This window comes from Callithrix jacchus, chromosome 13 (genome assembly GCF_049354715.1).
Source record: "Callithrix jacchus isolate 240 chromosome 13, calJac240_pri, whole genome shotgun sequence".
Lineage (NCBI taxonomy): Eukaryota > Metazoa > Chordata > Mammalia > Primates > Cebidae > Callithrix > Callithrix jacchus.
In genome coordinates this window covers 88,740,028-88,766,792 of record NC_133514.1, presented here as the reverse complement: position 1 = coordinate 88,766,792, position 26,765 = coordinate 88,740,028, and the positions used below count along the sequence as shown (strand labels likewise).

At 50.1% G+C, this 26,765-nt stretch overlaps 1 long non-coding RNA gene and 1 pseudogene across 2 annotated transcripts in view; one reads left to right on the top strand and one right to left on the bottom strand.

The window, feature by feature from the left end:
• LOC103791159 (uncharacterized) overlaps nucleotides 1-7,960 on the top strand; it is a 58,104-nt gene extending 50,144 nt beyond the window's left edge. Inside the window, exons 3-6 of the long non-coding RNA XR_004733010.3 lie at nucleotides 4,856-4,921; nucleotides 5,633-5,924; nucleotides 6,747-6,800; nucleotides 7,156-7,960. This is a non-coding gene — a long non-coding RNA (uncharacterized LOC103791159). The remainder of the gene's footprint in view (nucleotides 1-4,855; nucleotides 4,922-5,632; nucleotides 5,925-6,746; nucleotides 6,801-7,155) is intronic.
• Nucleotides 7,961-14,220: 6,260 nt separating this feature from the next.
• LOC144578876 (uncharacterized) lies at nucleotides 14,221-20,841 on the bottom strand (annotated as a pseudogene). The gene is made up of 3 exons (XR_013525334.1): nucleotides 18,367-20,841; nucleotides 14,948-17,611; nucleotides 14,221-14,531 (listed from the first exon to the last, which is right to left on the bottom strand). The product of XR_013525334.1 is annotated as an uncharacterized LOC144578876 (transcript).
• Between the last annotated feature and the right edge of the window lie 5,924 nt (nucleotides 20,842-26,765).

The following is a 26,765-nucleotide window of genomic DNA, read 5'->3' as shown; positions in this document are numbered from 1 at the left end:
AAGTCAGGAGGCAAACATTCCATAGCAGGGGAATCTAAAACTGAATCAAAATATCTCCTCCTTCCTCCTCCTTATTAAATTTCAGTTTTGTGGCTTGTTCTGTTATGGCAAAAATCTAACTGAAATGTACTTTTATGAGCACAGAATTAAAAAAAAAAATGTAATCCCACAGTCAGCCATGCAGATGTCATAGGTCTTCTTTCGTCTGGGTCTCTCGTCTGCTTGGATGTGCAGATAGCACTTATCAGCCTTCAGCAAGGTGGCCTGTGGCTGGGAGCTCTCTGGCTCCACCCACTGGACACCCGCCAGACCACAGGTTCCTTGTCTGCTTGGGACATCCTTCCTCCAAGTGCCTCTGGAGCACTGGGGCCTGAGGGGGCACCCATAGGTCCAGGTTTATAATAAGAGTTTTGAGGTTCAGGCAGATCTCCTTCCAACATTTTTTCCCCGGTAAAAAAAAAGGAGAAAATAAGCTCCTAGGGTTTCCCTGATGGAGTATAATGAATAACCAGGAGACAGTGTGAGTGGCCTGCTTTGGGAATGAAAGGAATCATATGAGTGTCTCCACGACTTCCTTATGCAAATGGGCCACTGTCCCTGATAGAAATAATCAAGGTAGTGAGAATAAGAATTGCCACAAATGGTTAAGCATTTGCAAAAATCCTATGTTATACGATTGTCCCCATTTTGTAGATGAGCAAACTGAGGCTCAGAGTTTAAATAACTTGCTCAAAGTCTGACTCAGCCTTTGTACTTTTAACCACTCGAGTGCTGCCCAATATTTCCAACTTCTGCCCATATGTTTGCTTTTCATTCATTCATTCACTCAACTCAGCCATGATGCATATTTATGGACCTCATCCTGAAGCTGCTTCCACACGACACCCATGCAGCCTTCTGCCTCAGTGGCACTGGTCAGGGCTGAGGGTGTGTAGTGAGTCTCAGGCCTTCTTGGAAAAACCACCTTCTTCTTTACCCACCCTCCCTCCCTGGCCTTTCTACTTGTCCCTGTAAAGCCACACCTCAAGTAGGGGGTCACAGAACATAGCCTTGCCATATTGTATGCACAAGGCAGTTCAAAGCACATGGAATTTCAAGTTGGATAGACCTGAGTTTGAATACTGGCTTTTTTCTGGCAAGCTCTATGACCTTAGGCTTGTTACTCACTGTCTCTGAGCCTCAGATTCCTCAGTGTAAAGTGGGATAATTTTACTTCCTTTATAAAGTCGTGATGAGGGATGACATCTTTAAAGCACCATGCTGAACATGTAGAGGTGCCACCATTCTGATGCCTGCCCCTCTTAATCAGCATTGGTGTTCTTTGGGAATTTCCAAATGGGACCTTCCTCCGGCTTCAATAGGGGACAAGCTTCTCCTTGGCTTTGACATCAGAAGGGGTGCAGTTATGTGTACAGAGGAAATCATTTGCTTCATTCAAGAACTGTAAACTAGGTAGGTTTCTGATGCAGGGCTTGCCAAGTTCTCACACTGCAGGATCCTGAGATGCCAGGGTCCGCTGCCACCCTGTTGCTGTAGACAACTGGGCGCTCAATATTTTGTGCATACATGTGTTCTCTGTGCTTTTAAGCAGCCTAATTGCACAATACAATGACCTTTTCTCTGTTATTTCTACAGTAGCTCCTTTATTATTTCCAGAGAGTCATTTGCTACGTATTTATGCCCTAACATTGTTTTTCCTTGGTCTTTCCCATGCATCTCCTTTTTGGGTGCCCCTCTCTGTTCTTGTTCCAAGTGAATGCACCTTCCAGCACTCTGCATAGAATGATCACAAATGAACATACAAAAAGTTGCTCTCCTCTTCCACTTTCTCCTTGGAGTTTCTGCCCCTAGGATGTTTTCTCTCTCCTCCTCCTCCTCCTCATGCTCCACCCAAATCAGTTTGGATTTCCAAGTGGGCTTCTCTGCACTTAAAGCAATTTACATCTCTGTTCCTCATTGAGCATGAAATCATGCCCCCCAGCCCTGAAAACGTTCTGGTAGTGCCTTTTATTTTTAAAATATATCTTATAATGCACAGTCCCACCTGGGCTGGAAGGTATTAGATGATGAAGTCAGGATCCAATAGCTCTCTGTATTCATAATGGACCTCCCTCTTTCCAGAAAGATGTTGAGGCAGTTCAACAGATATATGTAAGAGGATATAAGGACTAGGTGACAAAATGGAGAAGGGAGAATGCAACTATGGATAAAACACAATTTTAATATTTTTTCTATACCTTGCATTTGTAGGTATTTCTAAATTTGTGTTGTTTTAATCAAATTATTATAACACTGTTTCATTTGATTGCTGCTTGATATTGATCTGTGCATAGGCAATTTGATGTTGCAAATAATTGACACCTCAAGAGTATGTAATTGGGTGGTGCCCACACTGAGAAATTCTACAAGATATTCTCATGCTTCCCTGTCTCCTCACCCCCCATGAAGAGAGTAGCAAGGACTACAAGCATGGAACAGAATGTTCCTTTGTAGTGTGTTCTGAGCCTACTGACTTCTTCGGTTTGGAAAACAGACAAAAAGGCACCAGATGAGAGCCCAAACTCCCAGAATAACACTTGGAGGATACCCTTTGTGATAGGCATTCCCTAGAGCGAAGCCAAGGGCCAAGCTGGAGCAGAGTGCAAACGTCTCACTCAAACCTCCTCCACCCGCCCTTGCTGGGGGAACACAATGATGGGTGATGGCAGGAGGCACTGAGGTCCCCAAGATTTTAGTTCTTAAATGCAATCCTGCAATTATTCCATCCATTTTAGGAGTAAAAGGGGATCAATAGCTGGGAATATCCAGAGATGTTGTTCCTCTGGCACAAAGCAGAGGGTCCAGGTAATCTCCATCCTTACCTACAGCTTTTGTCAGATGCCCACCTGTCACCTTTCCAGGTTTTAAATTAAAATCAGACCAGTGTAAGACTCATAATGTAGTCTCTGGTGTCCTGGGCCAATGTGTGAGGATGTGTAGGTCGTGCACTACAAAAATGCACCACCTCTAAGGGGTCACTGTTAATGTCCTAGACATTTATGTGTTTATTGCAACAAAGTTCGTGCAGATGGCACTAAAATGTCTTCAGAAAAGGGGTGCTAGAATGTCTTTATGCAAGGAACCATATTGTCAAGCAATACCATAAATACCCTGAGCTTTAAAAATTTTTCATTTTTTTGAACTCTGAGAAGCTAGCTTTTGTTTCTTTTTGCTTTCTTTCTTTCTTTTTTAGAAAGAGTCATGCTGTCTTGCCCAGGCTGGAGTGCAATGGTGCAATCTAGGCTCACTGCAACCTCTACCTCCCGGGTTCAAGCGATTCTCCTGCCTCAGCTTTCTGAGTAGCTGAGATTACAGGCCTGCACCAGCATGCCTGGCTAATTTTGCATTTTTAGTAGTGATGGGATTTCACCATGTTGGCCAGGCTGGTCTTGAACTCCTGACCTCAAGTGATCCACAAACCTCAGCTTCCCAAAGTGCTGGGATTATAGGCATGAGCCACTACACCTGGTAAGAAGAAAGGCTTCCCTGATCGGGAACTGAACCAGGGCTATGGAGGTGAGAGCACCAAATCCTACCCACTAGACCACCCGCGGCATCATCCTCCCTCCCAGGCTTGTGCTTTTTGTTTCTTTAAAATTAAAAAAAAAAAAAAAAACACTTATCAACGAGGACAATAGGGAAAGAAGTAGGAAGAGAATCATTTCAATCTCTTTAGGCTCAGATGAAAGGGAGAGTAAAGTGTTGGGGCAAATGAGGGATGGGGACTGGCATGGCTGTAGTTCCTAGTCCCTCTTTTGAGGGTAAACCACACACATTGGATTGTTCTCTCACTTTGAAAGATACGGGGATGCTGGCCCCAAGCTCAGGAAGTTGAGCTCGATTCGATAATTGGGCCAGGAAGAAGAGGTGCGATGGTCTGGCATCACCGTTGCAAATGGGGTTTGCTGGACACCCAGATCTATCTGCTGCCATTTTGTCTAAAGGTTTACCAAACCAAAACATCAGTGGGCTCAGAACACACTGCAAAGGAATGTTCTGTTCCAATCTTGGAGTCCTTGCTATTCTTTGTGGTGGGGGGTGGGGAGCAAGGGGACAGAGAAAGATGAGAATGTCTTGTAGAATTCCTGAGTGTGCGTGCTGCCCAATTACATACTCTTGAAGTGCACATTATGTGTAACATTAAACTCAGGATCTGAGTTACTCACCAGGGGCCTGGCTGGGATGGGGCAGGTGTGTTAAAGTGCAGCTGCTCTCTGGTGCTGCGGAGGTGGCAGCAGGCTCAGGCCCCTTCCTATCATTTGTCTCAACTGGAGACTTGAGTGTCTGCCGGATACACAGTTTTGTCTGTTCAGCCTGATTTAAGGACCTTTTGTAGTTATTAGGAATCCTCACTGTTACTGTTCCCGAGCCTTATATGAATTGGCAGCCAAGAGCTGGAGAGTGATACAGACTCCCTTGGCCCTGTCCCCTCCTCCCATTCCCCTGCCTCTTCCTTCCTTCTCCCCCACCCCCCACCCCGCCCCCAATGCTCTGTCCAGGCTCTGGGCAATCAGGGTGGATGGGGACTGGAAACCCTGAACCCTCAGGGTTCAGGACAGAAGGTTCCAGCTTGGAATCTCAGTATTTCTGGGTTTTGTGTGCACCTGGGACCTTCCTGGTGGGGTAAAACAGGAGGGTGTTTGCCCTTCCCAGCCTGAGTGAAGAGGACATGGGGCTTGTGTTCTTCTGTTCTGATCAGGAAAAGAGCTCTGAGGGCTGGCCCTGCACAGAGGAGGGGGCACTGGAGACTCATTGACCCACTGCTGTACCTTCTGCATCTGCACTCACTGCCCACCACCTTTTCTCTTCCTTGCAGGTGGCTTCTGCATGTGTGCCAGCTCCTGCAAATGCAAAGAGTGCAAATGCACCTCCTGCAAGAAGAGTGAGTGTTGGGCCATCTCCAGGAATCGGGGGCTGTGGCTAAGGTTGAGAGGGAACTCTAGGCTGGCCCTGAGTACATAATTCTGGGGAACTGGGCTTTCTTTGCCCCTGTTGGCTGTGTCATTTTCTCTCAGAGGGCTTTGTGCCCTCTGGGTCTGGGGTCTGAGCTGGAGCCAAGCTTGCTATTAGGGAGGTGCCTGGTCAAGTCAGCTCACCTCTCATTCTTCCCTTTCACCTCAGGCTGCTGTTCCTGTTGCCCCATGGGCTCTGCCTAGTGTGCCCAGGGCTGCATCTGCAAAGGGGCATCTGAGAAGTGCAGCCACTGTGCCTGATGTGGGGACAGCTCTGCTCTAGATGTAAATAGACCAACCTGCACAAACTTGGATTTTTTAAAAAATATAACCCTAAGCTGTTTGCTGCATTTCTTTTTCTCTTAAATATGTGAGTGACAATAAAACGACTTGAATCTTATCTGGCCTTTTTTGTGTGTCTTGGAATAAATGGACTGGGGTGGGAGTTGAGCCAGGAGTTTAAAGACCAGGCTCTGGGTGGAAATGTGAGCCACTAACAATGCGAACACCTTTGGGAAGCCAGGTTACCTCACTGAGTCTGCACTGCTGTAAAATGGCATTGCATTGTGCCACATCAAATGGGTGGGGTGTTACAGATGATCGTTTCCAGTCTCAATTGTCAAACATGACCCATTTTTTAGATTCAACGAGGAAAAATGCAGTGAATACATGAAGAAACAACAGGAAAAACGAAAGATGTACAAATTTTGACGACATGATGATGTGGAAGGCAACCTCAGGGAAACTGGGAAAGGCGGCCAGGACCTTGGGGACCTGGCGTACCTCCAGGCACACAGCCCTTTCTGCGAGAGCGAGCAGGCGCCAAAGGCGCGGACCCACGGTGTGCACCAAGCAGAGCGCAGGGAGTGGTGCGCCTGGCCCCTCTGCCGCGCACAGCCCAGCCCGGCCCAGCCCAGGACCTATTTCCTTGAAGTAAGCACTTATCATGCTTCTTAATTTAATGCAGAGTCATCACATCAGGGCAAAGTTCTCTCCCTTGGTGACGTCCCAAGCTTTGGACGTCCTTGGTCTTGGTGGGCCATCTAGGCTGTGGGAAGCCCAAAAGAAGTTAAAAAGCAAAAGAGGACTTAAACAAATGTACCCATCACCCTCTCAGGAGTGGAGGATGGAAGGGAGGGAGGCAGGGCCCTGTGTCTGGCCTGTTGCTGTGAAGAGGAGAAACGAGGCCAAAGGACCTGGATGACTATGAAGGTGGGTCGAAGGTCACATGGGAGGCTGGTCCTCTGCACACAACTCCCTTGCTGCGCTTCCTGCCTCGGTCCTATCTAGGAACTAGGCTGGGGTTGCACACGGATTCCCACAGAGGCGAAGTTAGGTCACTGGTGCCGGGTGCGAGGGCGGGGATATGGCCACCACCTGAGGCTGGGTTCCTGGACCGCCCAGGACAGGAGTGGACTGCAATCTAAGGGAAATTCGGGAGGGCCAGGATTATAGTCAGGACGCCGCGTAATGCCGGGAGCACAGCCCCCCAAAGCCAGCGAGAGCCAAAGGGCCGCCCTCAGGGTGCATCCTGCTCCGGGAGAGGATCCTGCGCTCGGCCCGCCTGCAGCGTGCAGTCAGGCCCTGAACCCAGGGTCGGCGCTGACACTGTGCGGGGTGGCTGCCAGACCTGGGCCAGGGCGTCTGTGCCCGGCACCCTGCCCTGACTCTAAAGTCAGAGGCCTGATCCTGGGCTCTGTTCCGCCTCCCACCGGCCAGCCTGCTTTTTTTTTTTTTTTTTTGCCTCTGGTTTAGGAACTCCAGCCTCATCTGACCTCCAAATGGACCCCAACTGCTCCTGTGCCGTTGGTAAGGAATGCCGGGTTTCGGGGCTTAGGGTCTTCATTTTCATACTCCAGAATAGAAGGTTGCTGGGGCAGGAGGCAGGTGCATTTTGAGCTCTACCTAAAACGGACTCCTTTGCTTTGCACTTCTGGAGCTTTCTCCCCGCCAAGCACCTTCATCACTACTCGGAACACTGCCATCTTCTCACTGCCTCCCATTTCTGAGGTGAGAGGACAGGCTGAGAATTGGCCGGCTCTAGGTCACCCTCAAGGCCAGAGGTGTGCTGAACTAGGACCCAGTGCTTTGTCCAGCATTTGAGCTGCCTGAGGTGGATGGGAGGTATGACACTCACCGCTCACTGCCTTTTTCTTCCTTGCAGGTGGCTCCTGCACCTGTGCCAGCTCCTGCAAATGCAGAGTGCACATGCACCTCCTGTAAGAAGAGTGAGCGCAGGACCATCTCCAGGAATATGGGGGCTGGGCAGAGTCAAAGGAGGGATCTCCACAGGTCAGAGCCAACCAATGATGAGCCTCCCACATCTCCTTGCTTCAGCAAATGACTTAGGATCACAGCTGGAAGGACACTAGAGATGGTTAATTCCCAATCTTCATTCTTACCATGGGGAAGCTGACACCAAGAGCGCACACCAGCATCTCAAGCACAGACCTGATACTTGAGGACTTTCCTCACTTAAGTGTATCATTCTAGGAGACTGTCCTTCCTTTTACTGCAAATAGCATGTCACTCTCTCTCCAGGCTTCTACCATGTCCTGGGCACAGGAGGGGTGGGCAGCTTTTTCATGGCAAGACTCTCACCCCAAAGATTCAGGAGTTGTCTCCTGACAAGCAATGCCACCCTGAACTAAGGGTCCTTGGGCTGGAGGCAAAGCTTGAGCCAGTCCTCTGTTGGGGCAGGGAGGTCACTGTTTGAGTCTGCTCTGACCTCTTACTCTCCCCTTCTTCCCCAGGCTGCTGCTCCTGCTGCTCTGTGGGCTGTGCCAACTGTGCCCAGGGCTGGGTATGCAAAGCGGTATCAGAGAGGTCCAGCTGCTGTGCCTGATATCAGATGTAAATAACAAAACCCTTACAAACCTAGAGGTTTTTTCAAATACAAGCATAACCCATTTACTGTGTCTGTTTTCTCAAGTGAAACATGGGAATGACAATAAACATTGTTGGCCTTATTCTGCCTCAATGGTTTTTTTGAGGGGTGTCCTGACATAACAGACCCCAGACCCAGCAGAGCTGGGATCCTCCTATATACTGAGTGCCCTAAAGCAAGTTGGGTTACCTGTCTCTGGTCAGTTTCCTAGCTAAAAACGTAAGAGCATCATGCCAGATGATTTGAGGGCACAGGAATCAGTCATGGACCTAAGCTTTGGTGAGATAAATAGAATGAATGAGTATGAAAAATAAAAATGCAGGCCGGGCACGGTGGCTCATGCCTGTAATCCCAGCACTTTGGGAGGCCAAGGCGGGTGGATCACAAGGTCAAGAGATCAAGACCATCCTGGTCAACATGGTGAAACCCCGTCTCTACTAAAAATACAAAAAATTAGCTGGGCATGGTGGCACGTGCCTGTAATCCCAGCTACTCAGGAGGCTGAGGCAGGAGAACTGCCTGAACCCAGGAGGTGGAGGTTGCGGTGAGCCGAGATCGCACCATTGCACTCCAGCCTGGGTAACAAGAGCAAAACTCCATCTAAAAAAAAAAAAAAAGAAAAAAGAAAAAAATAACAGGAAAAAACTACTAATGCTGCACATCTGTTATAAGGTGTAGTGATACTCAGTAGGAAGGAGGAAGGCCCTGGGTATCTTGTAATTCATGGCAACTGTTTGTTTTCTGGCTATTTGGTGAGGCAATTGATGTTTGATGTTCAAAGAGGAAGAGGAGTCACGTGGCCCAAGAGTAAGCATCATGCTGCCTTAAAGTGCTTTGTGAATAAGGGATTTCAGAAGGTAGTTTGGCCGGGTGCAGTGGCTCATGTCATGCTCTGCTCAAGCCAAGGCAGGAGGATTGCCTGAGGTCAGAAGTTTGAGACCAGCCTGGGTAACTTAGTGAGAACCCCTCTCTATGTAAAACAAAACATTAACATAAAAGAAGAAGAGAAGGCAGCCTGGCCAAGTGCAGGTGGTTTGGTGTCACACAAGTGGGTTCACAGCCCACTTCACCCCTTACTGGCTGCGTGACCGGGGCAAGGTGCTTAACCTCTCTGAGACTGCATTTACCCATTTGTAGAAAGAAGATTCTATCTCTACTTTGGGATGAAATGTGTTAGTGGCCTAGCACCTGGCTAGGACTCAGTGAAGAGTGCTGTTATAATCATTTGTCCACATGGACTTTGCAGACAGAGAATCCTATTGGATCTCATCAAGCTCCTTGGGAAAGGACCACCAGTTCCTTGGAAGCATGACTATGGAGTGGAAGTTGGGAATGTGTTTGAAGTCTTGCTGGTCTGGTCTTAAGGGTATGTGGATGACTTCCTGCACCAACTCCCCAGCATAAGACACTGCTCCAGCATCTGGACAGAGAACAAGCCTTTCCCACCCTTCAAGTCATTTGATCTTCACACAAACCAGAGAGACAGTATGTGCAGAGGCTGGATATGTAGGGGAACACTGTCCTCTAGAGTAGTTAAGAACCTTCCCAAGGTCACACAACTCACAAGGTCATCCAACTACAGGTTGGATGAACTTATGGTACAGCTGTCCTCAAACCCTCTCCAGAGCTGGCACATCATTGTGTAAGTGGATGCTAAGCCCTTCCCATCACAGTTCTTAGCTGGAAGTGCCTTTGGTGAGTTGGCCTAATTGTGCCCTGACTGGAAAGAGGCATACTGATGCCCAGGAAGGTTAAGAGCTATGAAGAGGGATTGATTGCCAGCTATTACTCTTCCCTCTGCTGTCCTTGCGCCAGGTTTTCTGTGTCCTTGTGTTTTACATGACATAGGGTGCTGGTTGAGGCAATGACGTTGCGTGAGTGCAAATTTCAGCTGTGTCATTTATACGTGGGTAACACAACCACTCTGTGGTTCAGGCTCCTACCCTGTTCCATGCATAATAACAGGATCTGGCTGGTAGGACCACATCAGTTAATTCATATAAAGAACCTAATACAGTGTTCAGTGTGTCTCAAGTAGTCTGTAATAGCTATGCTTTTATTATATTTATAGGAACATTTTAGTACCTCCAGACAAATAAGCCAGTCCTGATAGGCTTAGCTGTGTGTCCCATGTTGTTCCCATCAATAACATGAGCATATGACATATGGATCCGAGAGGGAACCCTACCCATCCACAAATAGGGATCTACGCTGCATATATATAAAGCCATAAGTAAGATAGTCTGTGTCCGCATAACAGATGTGAAAGGATTCTTGCCATTTCTGCCAACACCTGCACTGTTATTTTCCTTAACATTTTCCTTTAAAGAATCCTATTTTTTAAAATGTATTTACAGAAAAAGCAAACTCTCTGACACTACTGAAAATAAGAATCAGTCACCTTGCAGACATGAAAGGTAGCCACACAGTTATATATATCCCTCTGTATCACTTCTGTTGCTCTTGGGATTGAAGTTGACATTTGTTTTTGTTTAAAGATTTCAAGCAGTGAAGAGGTGCTGAAGACATAGCAAGGGCAAAGGGAAGTTTCATCACTGACCTCTTTTCCTTGAAAAGCTGAGTGGTGGCTGGGTGCGGTGGCTCAAGCCTGTAATCCCAACACTTTGGGAGGCCGAGGTGAGCAGATCGCCATGTCAAGAGATCGAGACCATCCTGGCCAACATGGCGAAACCTCGTCTCTACTAAAAATACAAAAATTAGCTGGGCATGGTGGCGTGCGCCTGTAATCCCAGCTACTCGGGAGGCCGAGGCAGGAGAATTGCTTGAACCCAGGAGGTGGAGGTTGCAGTGAGCCGAGATTGTGCCACTGCTCTCCAGCCTGGCGCCTGGCAACAGAGCAAGACTCTGTCTCAACAACAACAACAACAACAACAAAGCTGAGTGGCTTCAAACCTGCAGCACTGCTTTCACTCTCTGTCCTGGGCTAGCTACTTGTCTCCTTGTGTTGTCCTTGTCTGATTAGTAAGACGCTGTCATAAAGAGTATTTTCCTTGAGGGTTGCTGTGAGGGTTGAAACAGCCAAAGTGAATAAACAGGGTCTGGCTGAGTCTAAAAGCTCTGTAATAGTTAAGAATCCTGAAAGTAATAACTACTTTTCATGCTTCTTAATTTAATGCAAGGGTGAGCACATCAGGAAAAAGATCCCTCCCTTGGGAACATTCCAAGTTTTGGGAAGCTCCATCCTTGGGCCTGGTGGGCCAGCTAGGCTGTGGGAAGCCCCAAGAAGTTATAGCAAAGGAGGATGTGGACAAACGTGCCCATCACCTTCCCAGGAGTGGGGAATGGAAGGGAGGGAAGCAGGGCACTATGTCTGCTCTGTTGCTGTGAATAAGACAAACGTGGCCAAAGGAACTGGGTGGCAATGCAGGTGAGGCAAAGGTCACATGGGAGGCTGGTCCGCTGCACACAACTCCTTCGCTGCACTTCCCTATCTAGAGATGCAAGCACTAGGCTGGGGTTGCACATGGACTCCAACAGAGGTGAGGCTCAGGTTACTGGTGCAGGGTGCTGGGCAGGGGACACCGCGACCACCTGTGGCTGGGTTGCCGGACCGCGCAGGGGCAGGAGTGGACCACAATTTCTAAGAAATTCGGGTGGGCTGGGATTATAGCAGGGACACCGCCTAATGCCAGGCATGCAGCCCCTTCAAAGCGAGTGGGAGCCAAAGGGCCGCCCGCAGGGTGCACACCAGCCTCGCTAGGGAGGATCCTCCACTTGGCCCATCTGCTGCGCACAGCTGGGCCCTGAACCCAGGGTTCCTCTGACACTGCTGGAGCCAGAGCCAGACCTTGGGTGGGACCTCTGCACCCAGCACCTCTCCCCAACTACAAAGCCAGCTCCCGCTGGCTTGCCTGCTTCTTCAGCTCTGGCATAGGTGCTCCAGCCTCACCTGCTCTCCAGATGGACCCCAACTGCTCCTGCGCCACTGGTAAAGTATGCCAGGTTTCAGGGCCTTTAGGATCCCTGATTTTTAATGGGGGATTAAGAAAATGCAGAAGGCAGGTGCATTTTGAGCTCTACCTAAAGTGGATTTTTTTTTTTTTTACTTTGTACTTCTGTTGCTTTTTTTCTTACCAGAAACCTTTATTATTATCACTGAAAACCTTACCATGGTCCCAGTGCCTCCCATTTCCAAGGAGAGAGGAATGAGGCTCAAAACTGCCCCTGCTCCAGGTCACCCATAGGCCAGAGGTATGCTGAGCTGGGAGCCAATGCTCTGTCCAGCATTTGAGCTGCCTGGGCAGGTAGGGAGGTGGGAGACATTGCTTCTTCAAGATTCCCCACTTAAGTCTCTGTGTCGTATTAAAAAGGAGGGCACCTGCCCATTTGAGCCTGTGGGGAGGGAAGCTGGGCTTCCCGTGCCTGGATGGAACTAGGTAACAGGTTTCCCGTGCAGTGAGCAGGATGCTGAGAGGCTGCTTCTAACCTTGCACCACACTCACTGCTCACTGCCTTTTTCTCTTCTCTGCAGGTGGCTCCTACACCTGCACCAGCTCCTGCAAATGCAAAGAGTGCACCTGCACCTCCTACAGGAAGAGTGAGTTCGGGGCCTTCCCTGAGAATCTGGGGGCTGAGCAGAGTCAGAGGAGGGAACCCAGAGCTTAGTGGGCAGGAGCGGGACAGTGACCAGCTTTCCACATCTCCTTTCCTGGCAACTGATTCAGGATCACAGCTGGAAAAACAAGATGGTTGATTCCCAACTTTCATTCTTAAAATAGGGAAACTGAGGCCACACGAATGCACCAGCCTGCCAAGCACAGACCTGATACTTCAGGACTTTTCTCACTTAAGTCAATGGTTCTGGGGAACTGGTTTTCCTTTGTCTCTGTCACCCCAGCCACTGCCTCTCCAGTCTTCTGTCCTCTCCTGGGTATAGGTTGTGCTGGGCAGCTTTTCACTGGAAGACCCTCACTCCAAAGATCCAGCTGATTCCTCATAGAGCAATGCCACTGTAGACTAAGGGTCCTCTGGAGCTGGACATAGGGCTTGAGCCAGGCCTCTGTTGGGGCAGAGAGGTCTTTAGTCAAGTCTGCTCTGACCTCTGACTCTCCCCTTCTTTCTCAGGCTGCTGTTCCTGCTGCCCTGTGGGCTGTGCCAACTGTGCCCAGGGCTGCATCTGCAAAGAGGCATCAGACAAGTGCAGCTGCTGTGCCTCATGTCAGGGCAGCCCTGCTATAGATGTGGAAAGAGTTACCTAAACAAATTTGGAATTTTTTTCCATACAACCATGGCCTTACTATATTTGTCTCTCTTTTATAAAATATGTGAATGATAATAAAAGTTGTTGCCTTTATTCTGGTTCTGGTTTTCTTTGTGTGCCTTGGAAATAGTTTCCCAGGTTGGGTAGCACTCTCACTCACCACCTCCCTTGGCTCGGGGGTGGAAGCTCCCTGTCCTGTGTGGCTCTCAGCTGAGCCACTGCACTGACCCTGCTGACACCTTGGTCTTGAACTTCCAGCCTCCAGAATTGTGAGAACACATTTCTGTTGTTTCTGCCCCCCAGTCTGTGGTACTTTGATATGGCACACCTAGAAAACTAATAGAGACGGCTGGCATAATAAACTTAAAACTCAGATGTTACATGCAGCTTTAAATATACCAGTTCCTTCTTACAAAAAACTGCAGTAAGATTTCTTATTAAAACTGTTTAACTGTGTTGTCTACTAAGGTAATTTGCTAGTTTTATTTTATAAGGTTAAGTATTCTCAAACATGAAACTAACCGTCAAAAATGCCATATTACACATTTCTGACATTAATACATTGTTTCAAGTTATATACTAAGGGGGTCAGGAACCTTTAAAACTAACGTACTAGGCTGGGTGCGGTGGCTCACGCCTATAATCCCAGCACTTTGGGAGGCCGAGGCGGGCCACGAGGTCAGGAGATCGAGATCATCCTGGTCAACACGGCGAAACCCCAACTCTACTAAAATACCAAAAATTAACCAGGCTTCGTGGCATGTGCCTGCAGTCCCAACTACTCAGGAGGTTGAGGCAGGGGAAATCACTTGAACTCAGGAGACGGAAGTTGCAGTGAACCAAGATCACGCCATTGCACTCCAGCCTGGTGACAGGGTGAGAATCCATCTCAAAATAAATAAATAAATAAATAAATAAATAAATAAATAAATAAATAAATAAAACTAACCTACCATAAAATGGCATTTCTGTCATTTAATATTTATGGCCTGTAACAAACTTCCAAGTTAGTTCAGACATACTTTTACTAGGCTTAAAAACAGGCGTTTAAAAATGCCACTCAATCTATTTTTAACAAACAAGTGAATTTTACAACTTTCACTATAAATGAACATGAAGGCTTTGCAAAGCTGACACAGGCACTTTATAATAAATAGGTAACTACACAAAAATATGAAATAACTGAACAACCTGCCAAGGTGCCCTTTATCTTGCAGCAATGTGTGGAGTAGATCAAGCCTCCTGGCGTGAAGGAGGTGGGCATCTACTGCGGGTCTGGAGTGGCCACGGACATCCAGGTGCTGAAGGCAGCCTTTGTCATCAGCCGGATCATGTCGTGATGGAGGTGCGGGCGTCAATGTCCACAGTGAGATCTCACAGCGCTCCACGGCCAGGTCACATCACATTCTTCACTGTGTCTTTTCTTCATTTACTGTTTTATTATTTTTTAAAAAGAGAAGACAAGAGTTGTAGAAGGAGCTTCTGTAGAAACCAGTTCTTGAACCATCCTACCCACCCATGTCACTTGCTGGGTGGACCCAGGGCTGCCAGGGGGCCTTGGCCTTCCTGCCTTGAGGGTGGACATGAGGTACGGAAGCCTGGGACTCAGTGTGTTTTGTCTACTGCCCTGTGTGAGGATGTGGTGGGCAGAGGGCACTGAGGGGACCCAGCTCAGGCTAAGGCTGCACCACCTCCACCTCCATCCCACCACCCCTCAGAGTATTAAGGACCTGGACCTGCCCCAAATGCCAGGGGAGGGCACTGAGAACCCAGAGTGTCCTTGTCCAGCAACTTCAAAGCAACAGGACTTTGTGCCTGTGACCTTTCTTTGGGGCACACAGCACTCACCCAGACCAGGACCCCTAGAATGCCCAGCACGCCTGGGTGGGCCGTGTGGTAGTTTCAGTTCCCTCTGGAGGCCCAGGATGGATCTGGCCTGTGGTGGGGAGGTCAGCTCCAGTGGCCAACTGGATCCAAAGGAAGACACTGGTTCAAACACTGGAACCCATCAGATTCTCCCACAGCCTTCCTGCTGTCAGAAGACTGGTACAGGGGTGGTTGCTATGAACAGGGCAGAGCCACCTGATTCCCATGCAGGCTCGGAGTCCCACCAGGCTTCCTCCTGGACATCACATTGGGCTAAGCAGGCGAGAAATATGGGAATGCACACACCCCTTCATCATCTCTACACAGACACAGAACCATGCACAACTCTTGGGAGGAGGAAGATGAGCTGCTTAAAGCCAGGGAGGGACCCGCACAGTGGCCAGCGTGGCAGGGATGGTGCTTTAGCCAAGGCAGGGATGGTGGGAGACCTACTTGGGATCCTCAAGGAGGCTGCAGCACTTCCATGTTCTTTCCAGATAACAGGGATGTGTCAATGATGATGAGTGAGATGGACATACATGCCATCGCAGACATGCTGAAGCTCTACTTCCATGAACTGCCTGAGCCCCTCTTCACTGACAAGTTCTACCCAGTACTTGGTGAGCACTGGAGGCCTTGGCATCATAGGAGGCATCTCCTCCATGTGCACTACTGCAGTTAGGGGCTGTGGAAAGTGTGGTGTGAGAACCCAAGCTGTGTCCTTTCTGCCATGGTCAGTGTTTTAACCAAGCTCAGAAAGCAGGGGCCACAACTGAGGCCGTTGTGTAAGTCCTCGTCTGTCCCCAGAGGACTCCTTGTCCTATTTCTCAAGGAGACCACAAGAGTAAAATGCTCATCACTGCTGTGCTGTGGGGTCGTAAAGTCTGCTGTCCCCCTTCCAGCAGACCAGGGCTGAGCGAGGGCTCCCAGGTGTTCTAGCCACGGGTCCTGGCCCAGTCAAGCACAGGAGCAAACCTGGCCTGACCCCGAGTCAACCTGCAGGCTGATGTCTAAGCAGGGCACTGGCGTGTGCAGCCCTGTATCCTCCGCATGACCCTTAGGGCAGGCCTGCCTCCCGCACCCACGCCCAGGGGACCTGGTCTACCAGCCTGGGGTGCCCCTGCGGAGTCTAGGGTGAAGAGAGGGTTTCTGCTTAGTTTGTGGGGCTGGGGCCACCCACCTCCCACCTCCTTGTGTCCCTCACTCCCCTTTTTCATTTTATGCTGAGCCTCCACTACTCTGGGCTGCCCTCGGGAGGGGGTGGCAGCTGCAGTTTCCCACGGGCAGCTCTGCCCATGAGCCACTGCTCTCACACCACCTCCTGCTGCTGTTCTCCAGGTGCTGCTGACCCCTGTGGGGCAGAGAAAAGGGATTCAGGTGGCTCATACCCCACACTGGTGCCCTTCACAGGTCCTCATTGGAGCCCAGTGCTGTGGGAGTGAGGATGATGACGAGCCTAGGCTGTTCAGGAACACGTGTTCCGGATGCTCCATGTCACCAACTCTGTAGAGGTCTCCAGCTCGTTGTGACCATGAGAAGTAACCCACTGCCTTCTACAGTAATTTCAGACCCTGCTGCAAAGGAGAACTCCATGCTTAACCTGCCCTTGTCCCGGCTGGAGGCCAACCTGCTCACCTTCCTTTTCCTTCTGGACCACCTGAAAAGGTAGCCCGCTCTCTCATGGCTGCCCAGGGAGGGCTACAAAAACTCAGGCCACAGGGTGCCCCTCTGCTCACATCAGACCCCTAGCACTGAGGACCTTTTACCCCAACCCATCTACAGTTCCTCACTGCCTCTGGGAACAAGCGCCACTGCCAACCCTACCCCAGCCTCTCCTCTTTGCCCTGCTCCCCCCTCTGCACTGTGGCTTCACAAAGAGCTTAGAGCTTTGGCCATGACCAGCAGTGCACTTGAATACCCCAACTCCCTCACTCCCTGACAGTGGAGGAGACCTCCTCACCAGCCCAGAGCTAACCCCTTGTCCTGGGCCACTGAGACCCACAAATACCAGGGCTGGAATCAACTTGCAGCACAGCCAGGGTTGAGGTTGCTCCCTCCCAGAGGACTCCAGCACAGCCCAGCCCCTCTGCCTCTTTCCTGGTGGTGGCGTAGAAATAGCACCCTCTGCTTTGGTCCTGCACAGGGTGGTAAGAAAAAGGCAGTCAATAAAAGTCCCTGCTCAACCTCGCCATGGTCTTTGGCCCCACACTGCTTCAGCCTCAGAGGAGAGCAAGCTCTCTGCCAATCCCACTGGCCCATCACCATGACCTACAGCTGGTCCTTGGAGGTCATGACCTACGTGTGGGAAGACAGGCTCCAGCCAGCCCATGCCACCCCGACCTGACAGAGGTGGCCTCTGCCTGCTACACCTCCAGTCCTGCTCTGCCCAGCTTCCTACTTGCATTGTCGGTGGTGGTGCCTGAGATTCAGAGAGAGAAACTTGCCTAGGTCTGCATGGATGAGAGTGTTGGGGAGGCCCAGACCACCTCTTGGTCCTGCTGGTGCACCTTACTGGGGGCTTAAAACCGCCCTAAGTGTTTGGGTGTGGAGGCTCATGTCTGTAATCCCAGCGCTTTGAGAGACTGTGGCAGGATAACTGAACCCAGGTGTTTGAGACCAGTCTGGACAATGCAGCAAACCCCATCTCTAGAATAGAGAAAAGGAAAAATTAGTCAGGCATTGTGGCACACACCTGTAGTCCTAGCTACTGGGGAGGCTGACACAGGAGGATGGCTTGAGCCTAGCAGTTAAGAGGCTGGAGTGATCCATGATGGAGCCACTGTACTCCAGCGTGGGTGACAGAGCAAGGCCCTGTGCACCTCTAAAATAACCCCCCCAAGTCATGCCTTGTCCGCATCCACACCCCCACCTCCCGTCTCACTGTAAAGGCTTCATGGCAGCAGCAGAGGACCCAGCACCTGAGCTGGACTTGGGGGCTAAAGATCACCAGCTGTGAGCACCCTCTGAGCCTCTCTCCTCTTTCCCACTCTTTCTGGCAGGTCCAGGTGCTGCTGTACTTCCTGCAGCTGGAGGCCATCCCTGCCCCAGTAAGAGACAGAGCATCCTGTTCTCAACTGAAGTCTTAAGGCCCCTGTCCATCTCCAGAAGGCAGATAGATGTCCCTAAAACATCTGGATAATCAGCCCATTGTAGAGTGGGAACCAAACCTTCCTGAGGTGTCTTTGGGCCAGCCCCAAGCATCAGGCCATTTGCCAAGGGACAGTGAGACAAAGCAGAAGGACAGGTGGCCTGGGGACATCCTGGCCAGGTCTGGAAGCCCCAGACTGGCCCTAAACTGTGGTTTCTCACACGGCCACCTGAGGCCACCCCAAGCCAGTGTATCTCAGAGTCTGGGCCAGGTCCTGGGGGACAGAGTGAAGGGAGTGGTTTTAGGAACTTACATGTCTCCTGGATCACTTCTCGAGATGTGCCCTCTCCGGGGAGACAGGAGTGTGATGGGATCCCCTCACTGCTGTATCTTGAATAAATGCTGCTGCTTCATCCTCTGGGGTCATGGCCCTGTCCCTGTGCAGGAGGGGCCTTTTCCATTCCCTGACTAGGAAAGCACACTCCATTTAGAAAAGAATTGAGAGGCTAAGTCAGCACTGGATAACATTTTGACTCCATTCATGGCTTTCTTTTTTCTTCTTTCCAGAAGGACTTTTGTGCAGAAATGGATCTTTTCTTGCTGTGTTTGTCCTTATTGGAAGGCAGCTCCAGGAGGCCTGTGAAATGTTGGGGGACTGGACCCCAGGGGAGGGAGTCCCAGGCTGTGCACTTTAGGATTTCTCCTCCAGGGAGAGCGACCTCATCCCCGATCCTGACCGCCCTCCTGGCTCACGCTCTCCTGTTTGGCTTCTACAGGCTGAGACTTCTCTGGCTTCCCTCTGCCCACACTCTCCCTGCCTCAAGTGTCCCCAGCACAGGTGGCTTCATTTTTCTCTCAACTCAGGGAACTTGCTCAACTTCTGTAAAAGTCCCCACTTAGTGGTAGAAGCTCACTGATGGCATGTTTTAAAACTTTGATTCAAATAACCTTTTAATACTTGAATATTTTAAGTTTTATACATAGTTCCTAATTTTTTTCCTAACAGATTCAGATACCTAATAAGATCCTAGAATGACACCATTTTGTCTTTCTCTAAGTGCCTGGCTCTGCTCTCAGGAGTGAGTTCTGAGGTCTCTGGACTATAGGATATTCAGAAGGTCAGGAAGAAGCCCAGCCTAGGGATGAGGGGCAGGAGGACGGCCGTCTTCCTTGAGCAGGCAGAGGCACAGCACCACCTGCCGCCCCCTCTGCCAACACCTGTGTGGGAGCCCAGGCATCCTTTGTAACCCTGCATTACCAGCAGGCTGAAAGAAAACAGAAGCGTGGAGGCAGCCACTTATTTTCAACAAATAAACCCATAAACAATTCCCTAACTTTTTCAGAAAAAGGAGGTTGGGGCAAGGAGAAGGGAGAAGGGAGATGAAACCCAGAACTGAGTTTCCAGAAAACCCTGCAGGAGAAAAGGATGCAGCTGCCCAGAGGAGGGAAGCAGGATCACACTCAGGAAAGTGTGTGGGGTCCTGGATGACACCAACACCCAGTGCCGTTCTGTCCAGTGACCTCTCCCAAGGTGGGGAAGGTGAGTGTTCCCTGGATGTCTGTGGGCAGATCCTGCTGAGCATGCAGCATGTTGGGGAGTCTGACACTGGAGCCATTCTCCTCCACTCCAGGCAATTCCAGACAAGGCCAGGCCAGGCCAGGCCAGACCAGGCCGGGAAAGGAAATTTGAGGCAAGGCAATTCCAGGTAAGTCAAGGCAAGGCAATTTTAGGGAAAGTAACTCCAGGAGAGGCAAGGCAAGGCAAGGCAATTCCAGGCAAGTCAAGGCAAGGCTATTCCAGTCAATGCAAGGTAAGGCAAAGCAAAAAATTCCAGGCAAGGAAATTACAGGCAAGGCCAGGCCAGGCCAGGCCAGGCCGGCAGGCAATTCTGGGAAAGGCAATTCCAGGAAAGGAAATTTGAGGCAAGGCAAGGCAAGGTAATTCCAGAGAAGGTAACTCCAGGCAATTCCAGGCAAGGCAATTCCAGGCAAGGCAAGGCAATGAGGGCAAGGCAACTCCAGGCAAGTCAAGGCAAGGCTATTTCAGGCAAGGCAATTCCAGGTAATGCAAGGTAAGGCAAAGCAAAAAATTCCAGGCAAGGAAATTCCCTGCAAGGCAAGGCAAGGCAAAGCAAGGCAAGGCAAGACCAATCCGGGCAAGTCAATTTCAGGCAAGGCAAGGCAATTCCAGGGAAGACAATTCAAGGCAAGGCAAGGGAATGCAATTCCAGGCAAGGCAACTTCAGGCAAAGCAAGACAAGGCAATTTCAGGCAAGGCAATTCCAGGCAAGGGAAGGCAAAGCAAGGCAATTCGAAGCAAGACAAGGAAAGGCAACTCAAGGCAATTTCATGCATGCAAGGCAAGGCAATTCCAGGTAAGGCAAACCAAGGCAAGGCAAGGCCTAGGAATTCCAGGCAAGGCAAGAAAAGGCAAGACAAGGCAAGGCAATTCCAGCGAGAAAATTCCAGTCAAGCAAGGCAAGAAAACGTAATTCCAGGCAAGGCAATTCCAGGCAAGGTAAGGCAGGGCAATTCCAGTAAAGACGATTCCAGGCAAGGCAAGGCAGGGCAACGCAATGCAATTCCAAGCAAGAAAATTCCAGGCAAGACAAGGCAAGGCAATTCCAGGCAAGGTAATTTCAGACAACAAAAGCAAAGGTAATTACAGGCAAGGCAAAACAAGGCAAAAAAGGGCCATTCCAGGCAAGGCGATTTCAGGCAAGGCAAGGCAATGCAATTCCAGGCAAGGCAAGGCAAGACAAGGCAAGGCAATTCCAGACAAAGTAATTCCAGGAAAGGCAAGGCAATTTGCCTGGAATTGCCTTGCCTAGAATTGCCTTGCCTTGCCTAGCCTTGACTGGAATAGGGTTGCTTAGAATTGCCTTGACCTGCCTTAGTGGGAATTGCCTTGCCTGGAATTGCCTTTCCCTGCTTTTTCTTGCCTTTCCTGGCCTGGAATGCCATTCCAGCAATTGCCTTGCCTGGAATTGCCTTGCCTTTCATTGCCTGGAATTGCCTTGCCTGGAATTGCATTGCCTTGCTTTGCCTTGCCTAGTTTTGCCTGGAATTACCTGGCCTAGAATTGCATTGTCTTGCCTTACCTTGCCTTGCCTGGAATTGCCTTGCCTGGAATTGCCTTTCCTGGAATTACCTTGTCTGAAATTACCTTGTCTGGAATTGCCTTGCCTTGTCTTGCCTGGTATTTTCTTGCTTGGAATTGCATTACATTGCATTGCATTGCCTTACCTTGCCTGAAATTGCCCTGCCTGGAATGACGTTGCCTCTCCTTTCCTTTCCTTTCCTTGTCTGAAATTACCTTGTCTGGAATTGCCTTGTCTTGCCTGGAATTTCCTTGCTTGGAATTGCATTGCATTGCATTGCCTTGCCTTGCCTGGAATGACCTTGCCTCTCCTTGCCTGGAATTTGTTTGCCTTGCCTTGCCTTGCATTGCATTGCCTAGAATTCCCTTGCCTGGAATAGATTTGCCTTCCCTTGCCTGGAATTGCCTTACCGTGCATTGCCTTGCCTTCCTTGGAATTACCTTGCCTGATATTGCCTTTCCCTGCCTTGTCTTGCCTTGCCTAGCCTGAAATTGCCTTTCCTGCAATTGCCTAGCCTGGAATTGCATTGCATTGCCTTGCCTTGCCTTTTTTTGCCTTGCCTGGAATTGCTTTGACTTGCATTGCCGTGCCTGGAATTGAAATGCCTGGAATTGCCTTGCCTTGCCTTACCTGAAATTGCCTTGCCTGGAATTGCATTGCATTACCTTGCTTCTCTTTGGCTGGAATTGCCCTGCCTTGCCTTCCCTGGAATAGCCTTGCCTTGACTGGAATTGCCTTGTTTCAAGTTGCCTTGGCTTGCCTTTCCTCGCATGGAATTGCCTTGCCTAGAATTTCCTTGCCTGGCATTGCATTGCCTTGCCTTGACTGGAATTGCCTTGCCTGGAATTACCTTGCCTTGCCTTAGTGGGAATTGCCTTGCCTGGAATTGCCTTTCCCTGCCTTTTCTTGCCTTGCCTGGTCTGAAATTGCCTTTCCAGCAATTACGTTGCCTGGAATTGCCTTGCCTTGCCTTGCTTGGAATTGCCTTTCCCGAAATTGCCTTGCCTTGCCTTGATTTGCCTTGGATTGCCTTGCCTGGAATTGCCTTGCCTTACCTTGCCTGGAATGGTCTTCACTGGAATTGCTCTGCCTTGCCCTACCTGGAATTTCCTTGCCTGGAATTACCTTGTCTTGTCTTGCTTGACTGGAATTTTCTTGCCTTGCTGTGCCTTGCCTTGCCGTGCCTTGTCTCCTTGCCTGGAATTGCCTTGACTTGCCTTGCTCTGCCTGGAATTTTCTTTCCTTGCCTTGCCTTTCCTTGCATGGAATTGCCTTGAGTTGCCTTTTATTTCCTTGCCTGGAATTGCCTTGTCTTGCCTTGTCTTGCCTTGCCTGGAGTTGCCTTGCCTGGAATTGCATTGCCTTGCCTTGCCTTGGATTGCCTTCCCTGGAATTGCCTTGCCTTGACTGAAATTGCCTTGCCTGGATTGGCCTTGCCTTGCCTTTCCTTGCCTGGAATTTTTTTGTCTTGCCTTGCCTTGCATTACCTGGAATTGCTTTTCTTGGAATAGCCTTGCCTTGTCTTGTCTGGAATTGCCTTGCCTTGCCTTGCCTGTAGTTACCTTTCCTAGAATTGCCTAGCCTTGCACTCCTCTCTGCTTATGGATCTGGTGAGGCAGGGAGCAGAAAATAAAGCCACATGAAAGTTTTCTATATCTGCGTGTAGTGTTGATTTAGTTGTGCTTTTTTCTTGCTGGGAGAGCACAGCCACTGTTTGCAAGAAGTGTTGCCCTCATGGGTGGGAGAACAGAACAGGAAGGAGCCTCTGCCCTCTGTACCTTTCTGGGCCCGCTGGGCTCCCCTGTCCTGGCTTCCATCTCTGTCTGTCTCCACAACCCTCCAGCCCTGCAAGGGAACACATGTAACTTAGAAAAGCCAAATCCAGCCTTTGTCTCAGTCTTCCGTGTTCTCATGATGTGCATCTGCCACCTTGAAACTGGAAAGCAATCTGTCGATGTCTGTGTCAATTTCCATTCCCTGCCTCACTTCTGTCCCCATGCAACTTATATTTATGTATGATGTGTGCTGTCTATCGATGGGATGACCATACTTTCCATGTTCTAAAAGGGCTCCTTTCCTGCTTGGCCCCAGGGGTGATGGTTGCTTTGATCTGAGGCTGTGTCTCTTACCTGCCTCCTGCCTCAAAAGCCTGTGCAGTGGCAAAGCTGGTGCAGGGCTGGGAAATGAAGGGTTCTCCGGGACAGGGAATTGGCTCTTCCCCTGAAATGCAGGCAAAGGCCTGGACGCCAGTGTGATCTCCCACAAGGCATGGCTGCTTGCTAGACTTTCCGACCACAACTGATGCTTTTTTGCATCAGGCTCTGGGTTTGAAGCAGCCTGACTTTCTCTCTCGGTAAGTGGCTGGTGTCTTAGCAGCTGCAATGGAGCTCATCCACCTACACACCACCATGAGGGAAAGAACTGCCCACACTTTCATTAAAGTTATCTGAGATGACTTGCGTGCATGTCGATTTTATCATCAGAGCCACTGGATAGAAGCCCTAAGCTGGTGGGGCTGAAAGCAGCAGGTGCAGGGATGGGCTGGGTGCCCAGGAGACCTCAGTGCTCAATCAGGCAAAGATGGCCATGCACAGGCCACAGAGAAGGCAGGCCTGGCAATGGGGAAGGGTGTGGGTGAGCACAGGCAGGCACCAGCTGGACAGCATTGGATATTGGAGCAGCAGCTGTAACTCCACTGAGGCAGGCAGTCTGGTTGGGGCGGTGAACACTGTTGCTTTCCTGGAGAGAGACAATCACCTGTTAGGAGAGGCTGTTCTGCCCCTGCAGGTGGGTCCCAGACAGATCCTGCCAGGATGACGTGGCTGGTGCTCCATTGCTGTGCTGGGCCCTGGGACAGGGAGGACTCCCGCCACACACAGCCCAGCCCCAGGTTCTTACCTGCAGCCTCCGCTCTGGCATGAGCCCCTCAGCCTTGGGATGTTTCTGCTTGGTCTGGGGTTTGGTGTGGCTGCTGAGTCCAGCCTTTCCTTGTGGCTGTGTCGAAGCCAAGGCCAGGTAACTGTCATGGCCCAGGGAGCAGGACCATTCACTTCTGCCCCAAATCTGAGATCATTCCACCTCAAAGAGACTTTCTCATTTAATCCCTTTATTTGATAACTGGGGAGACCAAGGTGCACAGAGCACCCCCAGCTCACTTGCGGTCTCATGAGCAGAGGCTGAGATCCTGGGATCTCATCCCCCTGCCTCCCCGCAAGCTCGCTTCCTTTCTGCTGGATGAGATGGGGCTGGACCTCTACCGGCAGCCCTGCCTGGACATGACGGCTCATGCAGGTGCTTGGGCCGAGATGTCCTGGCATCGTGTATTATATTATTATTCTGAGACAGAGTCTTGCTCTGTCACCCAGGCTGGAGTGCAGTGGCACGATCTTGGCTCAGTGCAACCTCTGCCTCCCAGGTTAAAGTGATTCTCCTGTCTCAGCCTTTCAAGTAACTGGGACTACAGGCTCACACCACCACGCCTGGCTAATTTTTGTATTCTTAGTAGAGGCGGGCTTTCCCCATTTTGGCCAGGGTGGTGTTGAACTCAGGTGATCTGCCTGCCTTGGCATTCCAAAGTGGTGGCATTACAGGTGTGAACTACCCCATGATTCAAATGTAGTGAGAGGCCAGGCACCGTGGCTCACCCTGATAATCCCAATATTTTGATACAATGAGGCAAGCAGATCACCTGAGGTCAGGAGTTGGAGACCAGTGAGGCCAACCTGGTGAAACCCCGTCTCTACAAAAAATAGAAAAAAATTATCCCTGCCTGGTGGGGCACACCTATAGTCCTAGTTACTCTGGAGACTAAGGCATGAGAATCGCTTGGACCCCAGAGGCAGAGACTGCAGTGAGCTGAGATGCAGCCACTGCACTTGTTGCCTGGGCAACAATGTGAGACCCTGTCTCTAAATAAATAAATAAATGTGGCAGAGCATGGTGGCTCATGCCTGTAATCCCAGCACTTTGAGAGGCCGAGGCAGGCAGATAATGAAGTCAGGAGTTTGAGACCAGCCTGGCCAAAATGGTGAAATTTAGTCTTTACTAAAAATACAAAAATTAGCAGGACGAGGTGGCATTTGCCTTTATACCCAGGTACTGTTGACACTGAGGCAGGAGAATCGCTTGAACCCAGGAAGCAGAGGTGCAGTGAGCCAAGTTTGGGCCACTGCACTCTAGCCAGAATGATTGCTCAAAACTCCAGCTCAAATAAATAAGAAATAAATAAATGTAAGCCTGTAATTCTATCACTTTGGGAGGCTCCGGTAGGTAGTTCATAGTTCACCTGAAGTCAGGAGTTTGAGATCAGCCTGGTCAATATGGGGAAACCCCGTCTCTACCAAAAATATAAATACTAGCTGGGTGTTGTGGCATGCGCCTGTAGTCTCAGCTGCTCAGGAAGCTGAGACAGGAGAATTACTTGAACCCAGCAGGCAGAGGTTGCAGTAGCCAAGATCATGCCACTGCACTTCAGCCTGGGCGACAGAGCCAGACTCCGTCTCAAAATAAATAAATAAATCAAATTAAAAATTAAAAAAAAAATGTAGTAAGATTGCAGTCGTGCAGCGGAAGTGTGCTAGTCCTATCCAGGTGGTGAAGGCAGACTTCATATACAAATCTCACAAGAACTTTTATATCCACCCCTGAAAGAAAGCCCTGATTGTCTTCTAAGGAAGCAGTACATGGATAAATGCATGGGCTGTCCCAAACAGCACTGGACAGATCAAGAGAAAACAGGGATTGACATCCTCAGCCCTTGAGGCCAAAGTGCCCTTTTTCAGAGCAGCTGCCAGAAGACAGCGAGCAGGATCGGGTTGGAGGTCACCTGTGGGTGAAGGGGAGAATGGTCAGATCTGGGCAGGGGTGTAGGAGCCTGGCATCCTCACTGGAATAGAAGAGAGCTGCTCCGTGATGCTCAGCTGATAGGCAAATCCAAGTTCTCATGGTACAGAGAGGCCAGCCAAGGTGAGGACAAAGACAGGCATGCACAGGAATGGTTTCCTGGAGGACAGGGCCCAGTTACATCTCTCAGATGGGACCAGATTGGTAGGAAGATCAGCTGCTTTGGGCAACTGAGGTCGCTTCTGGGTGAGCTCCCAAACTAGATGGTGCCAGAGGCCCTGGACCAGGCAGCTGGATTGGACATCTCATGGTCCCATATTCCAGGGAACAGCATCTAGCACTTGTCTGGCCAGTTTTCCAAAAGAACCATCCACATGCCATCTTTCCATTTCCCCCCGGTTCACAGGCTGGCCAGGGCCTGACCAGAAACTTTCCCTTAGGGTTTTCAGTCACTGCCAAAATCGGAGCCCGGCAGTGAGGAGGTGATGTTAACATGTGACTCTGGGCCAGGCACTGCCTCATGCTGAAAACCCACTGCTTTTGGGAAGCTGAGCTGGGAGGATCACTTGACATCAGCAGTTCAAGACCAACCTGAGGAACATAGATCTCTACAAAAAAAAAATAAATAAATAAAAATTACCAAGCTCTGGTGACATGCACCCAGAGTCCCAGCTACTTGGGAGGCTGAGGTGGCTGGAGCTCAGGAGTTCAAAGCTGTAGCTCTGATGTTGCCGCTGCACTCCAACATGAAAGATGGAGTGAGGCCATA